Source organism: Petromyzon marinus, chromosome 40, assembly GCF_048934315.1.
Source record: "Petromyzon marinus isolate PM22_M1 ecotype Great Lakes invasive population chromosome 40, UKy_Petmar_22M1.pri1.0, whole genome shotgun sequence".
NCBI lineage: Eukaryota > Metazoa > Chordata > Hyperoartia > Petromyzontiformes > Petromyzontidae > Petromyzon > Petromyzon marinus.
This window is the reverse complement of record NC_133706.1, coordinates 7,756,574-7,769,820: the sequence shown is the minus strand read 5'-3', so window position 1 is coordinate 7,769,820 and position 13,247 is coordinate 7,756,574.

Genomic DNA, 13,247 nt, shown 5'->3' with positions numbered 1-13,247 from the left:
TTTTATGACTTTCTGGATCGTTTTTCTGACTTTATGTCCGGGACGATTCCTGATGTACTTGCAATTTTAGGCAAATTCAAGTGAGGAAGCGAGCTTAACTTTGGAAGGCGATTTGATGCAATTCATTCGTGGCCGGGCTGCGACGACTGACCCTCCACACTTGCGAAACCAATTTAAATATGGGCGGCTGATACTGGGATTGAAACCCCAGGGTTCTCTGCAGTGCTGGGCTCAATGCTCCGACTCGTGAGCTACCCGTCTGCCTCTGCATTCATTATTCTCAATGAATGATTATTGTGGAGCGCAAAAACAACATACAGAGACAAACACGTACCTGTACACGAGACCTTTAAGAAACAAGTGTCCAACCTCAAAGAATATGCATGGGTTTCATTAATAATTCATTTCTCCGAGACACCGAAATGCCACGTACGCTTTAGCAATTTCCCACAACGGTGTGTTCACAAAAGCAACAATGCACACGATGACAATGAAAGCAGCCAGCAAGCAATGCATCGTAATGGTGGTGGTGGTGTTTGCTGCAGTGTGGGGATAACACTACTTCATTTCTCAGTCATTTCCAATGTGTTTTTTTTCTTTCTTCTGAACATGTTACATCCAATTTAACGCCTTGGATAGATGCGAATTTTTTTTTATATCTATGCTATTCATATGCAAATATGTTCACGTATGCGTCTGTTTTTTTGCCCCTCTCTCTTGTTAATTAAGACACTTTCAAGAAAAAAAACTTACGTTTTGCACAGAGGTGCACAATAATAATAATATGCACACATCACTTTCACTTACAACAATTTGCGTACCAATGCATTAATTGATTTATGGATTACTTTAAATTCTCCAGACTCCCAATGGACAGATTTAATCGCACGTGCGAGGATTTATGCTTTTTGAAGTTGTGAAAATTTTATCATTTTAACCCGGTCACATTAGTTTTATTCCTTGGCCATCTATCTTAACCTATCCTGGGTGGGGGGGGGGGGGCACCCACTTCCCCAACCAACTTCCCCAGCCAACTTCACCAACCAACTTCACCAACTCACTTCACCAACCAACTTCCCCAGCCAACTTCACCAACCAACTTCACCAACCAACTTCACCAACCAACTTCACCAACTTTCCCAACTTCACCAGCCAACTTCACCAACCAACTTCACCAACCAACTTCACCAACCAACTTTCCCAACTTCACCAACCAACATCACCAACCAACTTCACCAACTTCACCAAGCAACTTCACCAACTTCACCAACCAACTTCACCAACCAACTTCACCAACCCACTTCACCAACCAACTTCCCCAGCCAACTTCACCAACCAACTTCACCAAACTCACTTCACCAACCAACTTCACCAACTTCACCAACCAACTTCACCAACCAACTTCACCAACTTTCCCAACTTCACCAACCAACATCACCAACCAACTTCACCAACTTCACCAAGCAACTTCACCAACTTCACCAAACAACTTCACCAACCAACTTCACCAACCAACTTCACCAACCAACTTCACCAACTCACCTCACCAACCAACTTCCCCAACCCACTTCACCAACCAACTTCACCAACTTCCCCAACTTCACCAACCAGCTTCACCAACCAACTTCCCCAACTAACTTCCCCAACTTCACCAACCAACTTCACCAACCAACTTCCCCAACTCACTTCACCAACCAACTTCCCCAACCAACCAACTTCACCAACCCACTTCACCAACTCACTTCACCAACCAACTTCACCAACCAACTTCACCAACCCACTTCACCAACCAACTTCACCAACTTCACCAACTCACTTCACCAACCAACTTCACCAACCCACTTCACCAACTGACTTCATCAACCCACTTCACCAACCAACTTCACCAACTTCACCAACCCACTTCACCATCAGCTTCCCCAACCAACTTCCCCAACCCATTGGCCACGTTGGTGAAATATGGTCAAAACTACTCCCGCCATGGCCGACACAGTATCATCATCAGGAGGCCTTTAGTAAGCAGTCGATTGATAAAGGGATGTAAATTACATACTGGCGGTTACATCTTCGCTCATTGATGCAAAAAAAATCTGCAAATGAGAAGAAACACATTAATGAGAAACGTTAGAAACGAGACGGAATGACAAGAGAAAAATATGCATTATATGCATCAAATCGTGGCCATGAATTGTGGCAATTCGTCGGATCGTTGGGGGAGCGGCTCGGTGAGGAGGAGTGGAGTGAGCCATTGTGCCCTCAACAAATGAGTAATGGCGTATTGTGCTCCGTACTGTGCTATGAACCTTGCGACCCGCGTTCAATTCCCAGCCACGCCGATGTCAGTCGCGAGCGATATCTGAACCAGGCATTTCCCCCCCCCCACCTCCTTCACTCACGCCACTTCTTCACCAACCTGGCACCGTCCAGCGTGGTGAAGCATGGTCAAACACGGCAACCACAACCGACACGATGTGTGGGGAGAGGCTGTCCTACTTCAACGGTGAATTGGAGAGCGAGGTGGGATACTAATGCACCGATGTCACGGTGCGAGGGGTTGGTTAGGCGATTGTGTTCAGCATTGAGAGAGCGCATCGCTCGTAATGAGAAAGCATAGCGGCGAGTGTGCGTCAATATTACGGCAATTAAATGTCACAAAAGGGTGGCCATTTTGCGTCTTGACATTGTTCTCATGAAGTCCGACGGCTTATCGGCACAGCCCAAAATTGTGATGAATTAGTTCGGTGTCATCGCGACCTTTAAAACAATAAACATAGTAATAGGTTTTTCCTATATCTTGTTACTGGCAAAGGAGGTCTCATAATGTAAGTGCTTACCCCGAGCTCTCAATAACTCTGATGGTGCGCTGATTTTGAGTTGTACGCCTTTTGGCGTCTTCTGGTCCAACACCAGTGGAGACTGGGCTCTAAGAAAAGCTGTCTTGGGTGTGGACCAATCAAATTCAAGGACAGTGCATATTATTATCAGAGTTGTCTTTTTTTGTTTGCATTTTGACTACTTGTGTTGTGTTTTTTGCAAGCATGATCCCTTGTATAAAGGTGTCAGTATTTTGTGCCAAATAAAAGGGTAAAAACCTATTACTATATCTTGTTACTGGCAAAGGAGGTCTCATAACAATAAACATGTTTGCTCAGGCCTTACGTTTTTTTTATCATGCACTCCCCCATTAAATATTAATACTAATAATAAGAACAATACATTAATTGGCAATTGGCAGTTTTCACCACCATTAAGTTGAAGCGTAAATACATTTTGGTTCTTTAATTCCGTGTGCACCAGAACAAGTTGAAGCGTTCTTTTTTTTCTTCTTTGGTTCTTTCGGTAAAGTCACGTAGAATGAGAATAAAATAATAAATTGATAAAATAAAATAACACAATAATATTCTCACGACGTTTCGGCCACAACACAAGCGGCCTTCATCAGGTGAAGGGACGAGACTGTCTGGTAGGACAGCGCTGGAGTGAAAGAGCCACGTTTGAGGGAGCTTTCTTGTGCCCCCTAATAACACGAACATTTTTTTTTAAACACGAAAATGCTAAGTTTCAATTATAAAGTTATTTTGGTTTTAACTTGTTTTTTTCTTATATTAAGGTGCCATTTTTGTTGGTCAAATAAAAAATGCAAACACAACATAAAATACAAATTATTGAACCAGGAAAGCTTCACTGAGTTTCAAGTCCATTCCAGTAATGTCCTGCACTGGCATGTTTGGCCAATTCCACGAATGAGCGTTGCTTTTTGTTGTTGTTTCAGTTGTTAGCACATGGGAGGAAACCAGAGGACCCGGAGAAAACCCACCGCGAAAATATCATTCGCAAATAAATGAGAGTCGCAAACTCTCCGGGTTTTTTCTCGGATCGCCCTCTTGTCGAGGAGGCAGCTGTAAAGTATGAAGTCTTCCGGGGAACATGAATTGGTTACGGGTTTGATCAGTGGCGTATAATGCATCCACAGAGAGCCATCCCCTCTTCCGGTGCTGCCAGATATCTTGCCATGATATCTCCCTGGTTTGACCAGACGTCTGTGAAAACGACCTTCGTAGGTCATCGGATTTCTTAAGGGAAAAAAATAAACGATTCTGAAAGATTCAGTTTTTTTTTATGTTTGTACCTCCTCAAAAGGTGGGCAACCCTCATACACACACACACACGCTCGATGCAAAAATGTCTGCGGTCGGAGCGTGACACGAACGTGGGCGGGTAGTCTCGGCTGGAGAGGCGATGAAAAAAAGTGGGAAACGTTTCTTTCCGGGGCAGAGGCATTCTTTTTCAGCAAATGTTCACGTGCCCTCTGCTGCATGGATATGAAATGGCTGGCTCTTGGGTCTGCAGAGTTTCAGCGGACGCGAACGCCACTTAGTGGCCACGCGCGGTAACTGTACCGTGGCCACGCATCGCAACTTTTTACTCTCAAAAATTCAATACCGATATCTTCACGAAGTAAAGTGGTGTTCGGTTTTTTGACCCCCCCCCCCGCCCGCTCCCGGAACGGATGATGGACTGAGTAAATCCCAAGCCATGACTTGCAGTGGCAAAACGTCTCGACTGTGAGCCGCCCGCTGTTACCACTGGAGTCACCTGGTCGGTCAAGAGATGGCTAATGCTTGCCATGCAGTTGAATACAACAGTGAATGACCGTGTATTAAGTAATGCCACTCATGTTATCAGAGGGCACGTAGTGGCGCACACATTATATCTGCACATTTTTGGAACGTATATTCCCTTTAGAGGGGTTGTCTAGAGCTCAGCCTGGTTTATTTATGTTGAACTTATTTCACGCCGTACGTAGGCAACCATGCGAATCAGCGGAGGCCTTTTCGTCAGCAGTGGCGAGAGCGGGCAATTTCAGGACAGCACCTTTAGCCTTGTTGCTGCCATTTCATTCCAAAATGGAGCAGCATGTTAGAAAACAAAATATTTATACGTTTTTGTTTGTACATATGGGAATTTCCAACTGACGCTTGCCCAATTTAACAATGTGTTCGCATGGATTTTGCAGTTAAGTTATAAAGACATGTTGTTGGTATATCAGCCAAGGAGTCAGCACTTCCATTCCTAACTTGTTTTCCTCAGCTGCGGGTTGCAAAAATGTATCTGAAAAATGGTTCATGTATAGAAGGTAGGACCCATGGGCATCACAAGAATAAGCATATCTCACAATACCAGAAGTTGGGAGAACTAGATGTACATGCATTTTCCCGAGTGGTGTAATATTACCCAACTGGAAAGCAAAAGACATTTGGAACTTTAATAATAACAACACATTTGCAGTCCTTTGCCAATCCACTGCTTAGTGGAGTCCTCCCCATGCTGTGTCAGCCTTGGGGGTTGTGTGACCATCCTTCACCGCACTGGGCAGTGGCGGGTTGGTGTAAGAGGCGACGTTCGGATATCACTCCCCATGGCCAGTTAATCGAGCTCTGGGTCACTTGTCTAACCACTGCTCCTCCACTGCACTCTACAATGAGTGTGCTTGTACCACCGCATGGCTTGCATGTATGTTGAACGTCTTTCGCACGATATGTAGCCAGCCATGATAGTCATTGAAGAACTGCAGCTTGACCTTGTTGTGTATATACAGAGCGCCTGTGTTGTCCTTTCAGTAGAGCAGTGTGCGTATGCATGTTGAACTTCTTTTTGCACCACACGTAGCCGACCGTGACAATCAGAGGTGCAGGTGAAAGACAACAAACTGAACACAAAAAAGGTGCTCTAAAGAAAAGAGTTTTCAATCTGGGTGTAAAAGTGCAAAACACATCGCCCCAGCGGCTTCACGGCAGCCGTGCTCTTACCGGCACTCGGAAGCGACATGGAGGGGCAACAGTGATCTTTTTAGGGGATAGCCAGCGTGGTTTCGTAGCAGCGCCGAGCATTTATCGCAGGGCATCACACACAGACGACGCCTTCTCAAATTCCCCGCTGTAGCTGTGACCGCTTTAGGTTAACGGTGTTTGTCGCATATTCGTGCTGCGGCCACCCTACACCCTGCCCCCGTGCTCAAGTCCAGGTTCAAGAATACGGCTGGAATTATAGCGGGCCCCTACCCTTACGATTTGCATGCAACGTGACGATTAAATTACGTATCTGTTGCCATTGTGGTGGCTGTGGATGTCCATTTGTGAGCTGCAGGGGGTCACGTGAACTCATCGTGTACGATAAAAAGCTAATCGAAAACGTCTTCATTATTTTTTTTGCGAGATTCTAATGCGTTTTCACGAGCTTAAGAAATACAATTAATCGATGTATCATTACATTCCTGATCAAGATCTTCATGCATATATAACATAAAAACAAAGAGTTTGAATCCTTGCAGTCACGAAAGCTTCAAATTTACATATATAATAGCCCATATCTGTCTTTCTGTCATTCGGTGACTGTGATTAACGCGGCACGGATTGGTTGAAGTGTGTCACGTGACCACGAGCTGCCTACTTGGTGTTGTGGTGCGCCCCGCACCTCGGAGGCCCGAGAAGCAGCAACATCACGGCCACAGCGCTGGAGACGCAGCCACGGAAAGCTGACGGTCACACATACACACAGCTCACAAACAAAGACAAAGACAAAGACAAAGATCCCCCATATAGCCTTAACAGACTGTAGGGGCAAGTGCTGTTAGCGAGCACCTATGAAGGCCGGAACGGTACACGAGGGGGTGGGTGGCCAGCACCACGCCCGACCGCCTTTGTCTCCCTAGTGGCAATGTTTACACACCGCACCAGGTACTCATTTGAGGCTGAGTCGACCTAGGGGAGGCCCGGGACCGGTTCAGATAATCGTCACTGGTGTTGGCGTGAGCGGGAATCGAACCCGGGTCGCCAGGTTTATAGCGCAGCGCGCTAACCGCTACACTATCACTCACTCACACACAGCTCACTCACTCACAGCTCACTCACACTCACAGCTCACTCATACACACAGCTCACTCACTCACAGCTCACTCATACACACAGCTCACTCACACTCAATCATACACACGGCTCACTCATACCCACAGCTCACTCACTCACAGCTCACTCACACTCACTCATACACACTCACACTCACTCATACACACAGCTCACTCACACTCACTAACACACACTCACAGCTCACTCACTTACAGCTCACTCACACTCACAGCTCACTCACACAGCTCACTCACACAGCTCACTCACACAGCTCACTCACAGCTCACTCACACTCACACACACACTCACAGCTCACTCACACTCACAGCTCACTCACACTCACTCACACACACTCACAGCTCACTCATACACAGCTCACTCACTCTCACAGCTCACTCACACTCACAGCTCACTCATACACACAGCTCACTCACACTCACACACACTCATAGCTCACTCACACTCACAGCTCACTCACACTCACACACACTCACAGCTCACTCACACTCACTCATACACACTCACTCATACACACAGCTCACTCACACTCACAGCTCACTCACACCTCACTCACACTCACAGCTCACTCACACTCACAGCTCACTCACACACACACACACAGCTCACTCACACACACAGCTCACTCATACACACAGCTCACTCACACTCACAGCTCACTCACACTCGCAGCTCACTCACACACACACAGCTCACTCATACACAGTTCACTCATACACACAGCTCACTCACACTCACTCACACACTCTCACAGCTCACTCATACACACAGCTCACTCATACACACAGCACACTCACAGCTCACTCACACTCACACACACTCATACACACAGCTCACTCACAGCTCACTCACACACACTCACAGCTCACTCATACACACAGCTCACTCACACACACTCACTCTCACACAGCTCACTCACACACAGCTCACTCACAACAACAACTACAACCGCCATTCGCCACTAAGTGGCGGTGGCGTCACCACGACGCTTGTGCCAGGCTATGTGCACCCTGAGGCCACTCACACACACTCATACACAGCTCACACACACACAGCTCACTCATACACACAGCTCACACACACACAGCTCACTCACACACAGCTCACTCATACACAGCTCACTCACACACAGCTCACTCATACACACAGCTCACTCACACTCACACACAATCGCATGCAGCTCAGAGGAGACGGGTGAGTGAGAGTGAGGCAGAGCTGTGCTCCGTCCACTGCTGCCCTATTGGACCCCCGTGCTCTCCACTGCTGGCTTGAGGCAAAGCCGTGCTCTGTCCACTGCTGCCCTGAGGGAGAGCCGTGCTCTGTCCATTACATTAGTACTCGAGTTTTTTTGGTGCTTAAATCCACTGCTGGATGAAGGCCCACCGCACGCTGTGCGAGTGGATCGTGAGGATTTACTTGACCAGTCTGTTGGGGGGTGCTGCAGGTTGTGGTTGTTGGGGGGTGCCGCAGGCTGTGGTTGTTGGGGGGTGGCGCAGGCTGTGGTTGTTGGGGGGTGCTGCAGGCTGTGGTTGTTGGGGGGTGCCGCAGGCTGTGGTTGTTCAGGGCCGCCGCAGGCTGTGGTTGTGCTATGTAGCTCTCCCAGATGTTTTCGAGTTGTTCTGCAGGAATTCATATTCTTGGTTCTTTCGGTAAAGTCACGTAATTAGAAAACTAAAAATAAAAAATAATTATCGCACCACAAGCGGTCTTCATCAGGCGCTTTTATTATTTTCAATGTAATGTTTTTTTAGGGCAATTATTTATTTATTTTATTTTCATTTTAGTCTTATTATTCTTTTTCTCTTTTTTTCTTTCTAATTACGTGACTTTACCGAACTAACCAAGAATATGTACTGCACTATGTTTGGCACGATTCATCTGGTTGGTTGGACGGTGCTTTTATTATTTGACTCCCTCGTCTCAATGGTCTCTCACCTGGTTACCAACAAATGAAATCTCTCCGTCTTTCTAACCAGCCCTTGTGCCTCAGCTGCCCAGAGTGAAGCTCGCATTCGAAAGGTTTCCAGGTTCAAAAGCCCTTCTTATCGGGGGTTTCATTCAGTCCCATCATCGTCCCTTTGGGGTGGAATAAAAATAGGAGTACTGCTTCGTGAAGAAGTTATCAGTGGTTGTCTTGCAAAAATACTCGCCTCTGTCATAGGAATGTGAAATTTCCACCACTGCCCGAGGGCTGTAAACATAAAATGAATACTGCACGGTGCTGAATTAAGCAGCACGCAACGTAACTTTTACATTTGTCTTGTATGTATGTTGAACTTACTTCGCACCGTACGGAGACAACCGTGCTATTCATATGTTGGCTTGAAGCTTAGGAGGAGGTATACATGGAGGTTAGAAGTAAATCATCTATTTTATAAGGCATGTAATTGCTTGTAATATTTAACACAGGCTGTAAGGATATCAGTGACCAATCTATATACCCTGCTTTGATGAAGGCCTTTCCATAAACATAGCAATTGTCGCTAATTTGAATCACAAGGATTACGAGTAAAACGTTTAGTCAGATAGGTTCACCCCAGCATCCTTCCAAAGATCGACAAAATGAGAAAGCACACCGTGGGAATTCAACAGTTCGTCATCATCCTTTAGACTACAACGGAAATGAGGAATTCGCACCACTGGATTCAGGACAGCCACCCGAGATGATTACACTAGGCTTTTCATATTTTTAACTTTCCACCCTGCAGCCATAATTAACACTCATGCCTCTGCTCTGACTTATTTGGTCTATGTCTGCGTTGGAAATTATCCAACCACTTTGCTTGCTTTGGCTGGGTTTCCATATCTCCTTGCTAGTAATTAGTCGAATATGTAAATGATGATAATGATAGTAATATTTTGATTTAAAGCTTTCGTGACTGCAGGGATTCATATTTTTGGTTCTTTCGGTAAAGTCACGTAGAAGGGAAACAATATATTTTTATTATTTTATTGTTTCCCTTCTACGTGACTTTACCAAAAGAACCAAGAATATAATGATAGTAATAATAAAAAACCCATCATAATAATGCGGGCTGTAAAACCATTATTTTCACGCAGTAATTGGTCACATTTCTTTTTTATTGATTATCATTGGCTCATCTTGATAATTGGCACAATGTCTCAGATGCAAGTAGCTCATTCAACAACTGCATATAATGACGAATTTCATGGCGTTAGGGCACATGTCAGAGTGTAAGGGCATGTATGTTCTGACATGCCAGCGCTTAAAATACACTTGGCAAGATGAGCCTCAAATCCAGATAGCCAGCTGCCCCTTCTGTCTGGCTTCGCTATATCTGATTAAATTCGGTTTTAGACGATTTTTTAAATTACCTGTAAAATGATGGGTGCTAATGTTCGGCCACAGCTAATAGGATATAATGGAAGTACTTTCTTTAGCAAACTTTTGTCCACTTTGTAATTATTTTCAGACTCTTGCTGAATTTTAAATGTGACTTTGTTGTATGTTTTTTTTTTACCTCGCGTGTAGTCAGTTGATGGTCTCAGTCCAGTCACCGATGGCTGCACAGACCAAAGCAAAATTGTCACGCGACATTTTTACGTCCACGCATTTTCTGCACAAAAAACATAACTCTTGTTAATTCAGAATATCAGTTTGACTGTCGTAAAAACGGACACTTCTCTTCATCATGATGCATGGGGAAATTGTAGTGATCTCTAAGTGAATAAAAAAGGTCAATTAAGAAAATAATAATTCTCCAAAGTAGTTTCATGACATCACCTTCCGCAGACTCTTCTCGAACACATGGAGATCCAAACGTAATGCGACACCAATTGCATAATTGGAATAAAATTATGGAAAGGTATGAAGGAAGCAAATATTTGAAAGTTATGGGTTTCTTTTTCAAGCATTTTGTATATTTTATATGGTTCTATGGAGAAAAGTGTTACACATTTTAGAACCAAATTTCATCCTTGTGTCATCATTTGAGTTATGAATGTGCATTGTCTTACACCTTATAGCCATCAAAAAGTGTTATGTATTAATGCAATTGCGCTATTTGGCTGTTGATCATTGTGCACGCGTGTGTGTAACCGTCTGGGAAGCAGTCTCACGTGCTACGCAGTAGATTATAAGCAACCCACGTGAAAAAAGGTTTGGGTTCACAGCTCCAAGTCAATATTGTGCACGTTGTATGTAAATCCATCCGTGAAATTTTTATTCACCTGAACGCACAAAGTGCCCTGCATGAATTGCTCTGTCTCGCCTGAGGTAATCCCAAACAGTGCGTTAATTCTCTTGGCTGCCTTATTTCATTGCCCATTTTATTCACATCCCGTCAACTATTCGTCCCGTCCTTCTAAAGTCCAACTTGTATACACCTCGCATATTTGCATGTGTAATGACCGAGGCAACAGACCGCTTACCGAAGACAACCCTACGTGCCGGACGGACAGTCAGGAAGGCGTCCAAGGCCTCCGATCGGTGGAGAGAGGCCTACAAGGGTGATTGGTCGGGAGGCGAGGTTCAAAAGGGGATTGGAGGGGAGATTCAAAACGTAAAAGGTGGGAAGTGAGGGTTTGACGGTTGAGGCGACGGTTGAAAACCGTTGGTGGAGGAGGACGTGGATTGGCTGAAAGGAGTGGGGCGAGCAAAGCTTCCAGAGAGGGGGCACGAGGGGTATGAAAGGGGACAGCACAAGGGGGAGGGGACGGATGTAGAGAAGAATGGAGTTCAAGCACCAAGATACAAGCCTGGGCCTCGATAGTGCTGGGTCTGAATAAGGGCTCTTAATAAAGGACAACGTATGTCAGCGTCACTACACATACATTTTATGGGGAATGGTGGAAATGAGAGGTTAGGACAGAGCCTTAAAAAACTGAAAACGCTGAGCTTCCATTCCCTGGCTACACAAATCAATAACAAGGCAGCAGCTGTACAGGATAGCTTGGGATGTTTCTCCTACTATTCTAAGGATCTTTAAGTTCCTTTGATTTTTGGGGGTGGGGGTTGTTGGCCATACTTCACCACACTGGACCATGGAGGTTGGTGAAAGTGGAGCCCAGAATTGGCGCAGATATCACCCGCCTCTGATGTTCGTCGTCATCTGGAATCAAACTCAAGGTCACGGGTTCATAACCACTGCTCCCTGGTGCCGATACATAGTACAACCATAATGCAGTTAGGCTGTGTTGTGTTCTTGAGCTGTATGGATGATTCAGGTTATTTGGTATCTGAGCTGTGTCGAGATAACTGTGTGGCTTCAAAGGCTATTGCCAATCTAAAGCACACTAAGCTTTCCGTCTCAAGAACCCAGTTGCATTTTAAAGATGAACGAAATGCTTTTGAAATGTGCAGACTATTTTTCAGCCCCAACACTGATATCGCCCGAAAAAATCTTCCCAACTGAATTTGGTTGAAGCTTCAGCAATGAGTAATCACATTACAGATGAATTGTCATGTCACGTATTATAGTAGACTCATATGCATACGTATATGCAGGTTTCCCTCGCTTTATGTGAGTTCGGTTGTGCAATTCTGCATATATATGCCGGTAACCTACTCTTATGCCCATCACACCTTATGTTATCTAATAGTCACATGCAGTAATTAGAAAAAAATGTCAGAAATGTCTAATGAATTCGGGAAGGATCGCACAGTTTCTTAAACATTGTGGCGCGTTACTTAACATAGTAACGCTGATATTTATGAAGTGTATCATTGTAATGCTTTATAAGGAGGGTTTGAAAGAAACGCACTGTTAGTAGGGGGTGGGAAGGTGGTCAGCTATAGAGGTAGCATGGGGAAGAGGAAATGGACGAGCTTCAGCTGGGAATTCCCACATGCACAACGCCCGCGACCAAATTGTACGATAGGTGTCCGATATCATCAGAGCTCAGAAGCTAAGGTATGTACAGTGAGGGAAAAAAGTTTTTGATCCCCTGCTGATGTTGTACGTTTGCCCACTGACGAAGAAATGATCAGTCTATAATTTCAATGGTAGGTTTATTTGAACAGTGAGAGACAGAATAACAACAAAAAAATCCAGAAAAACGCATGTCAAAAATGTTATAAATTGATTTGCATTTTAATGAGGGAAATAAGTATTTTACCCCCTCTCAATCAGAAAGATTTCTGGCTCCCAGGTGGCTTTTATACAGGTAACGAGCTGAGATTAGGAGCTCACTCAAAGGGAGTGCTCATAATCTCAGCTTGTTACCTGTATAAAAGACACCTGTCTGCAGAAGCAATCAATCAATCAGATTCCAAACTCTCCACCATGGCCAAGACCAAAGAGGTCTCCAAGGATGTCAGGGACAAGATTGTAGACCTACACAAGGCTGGAATGGGCTACAAGA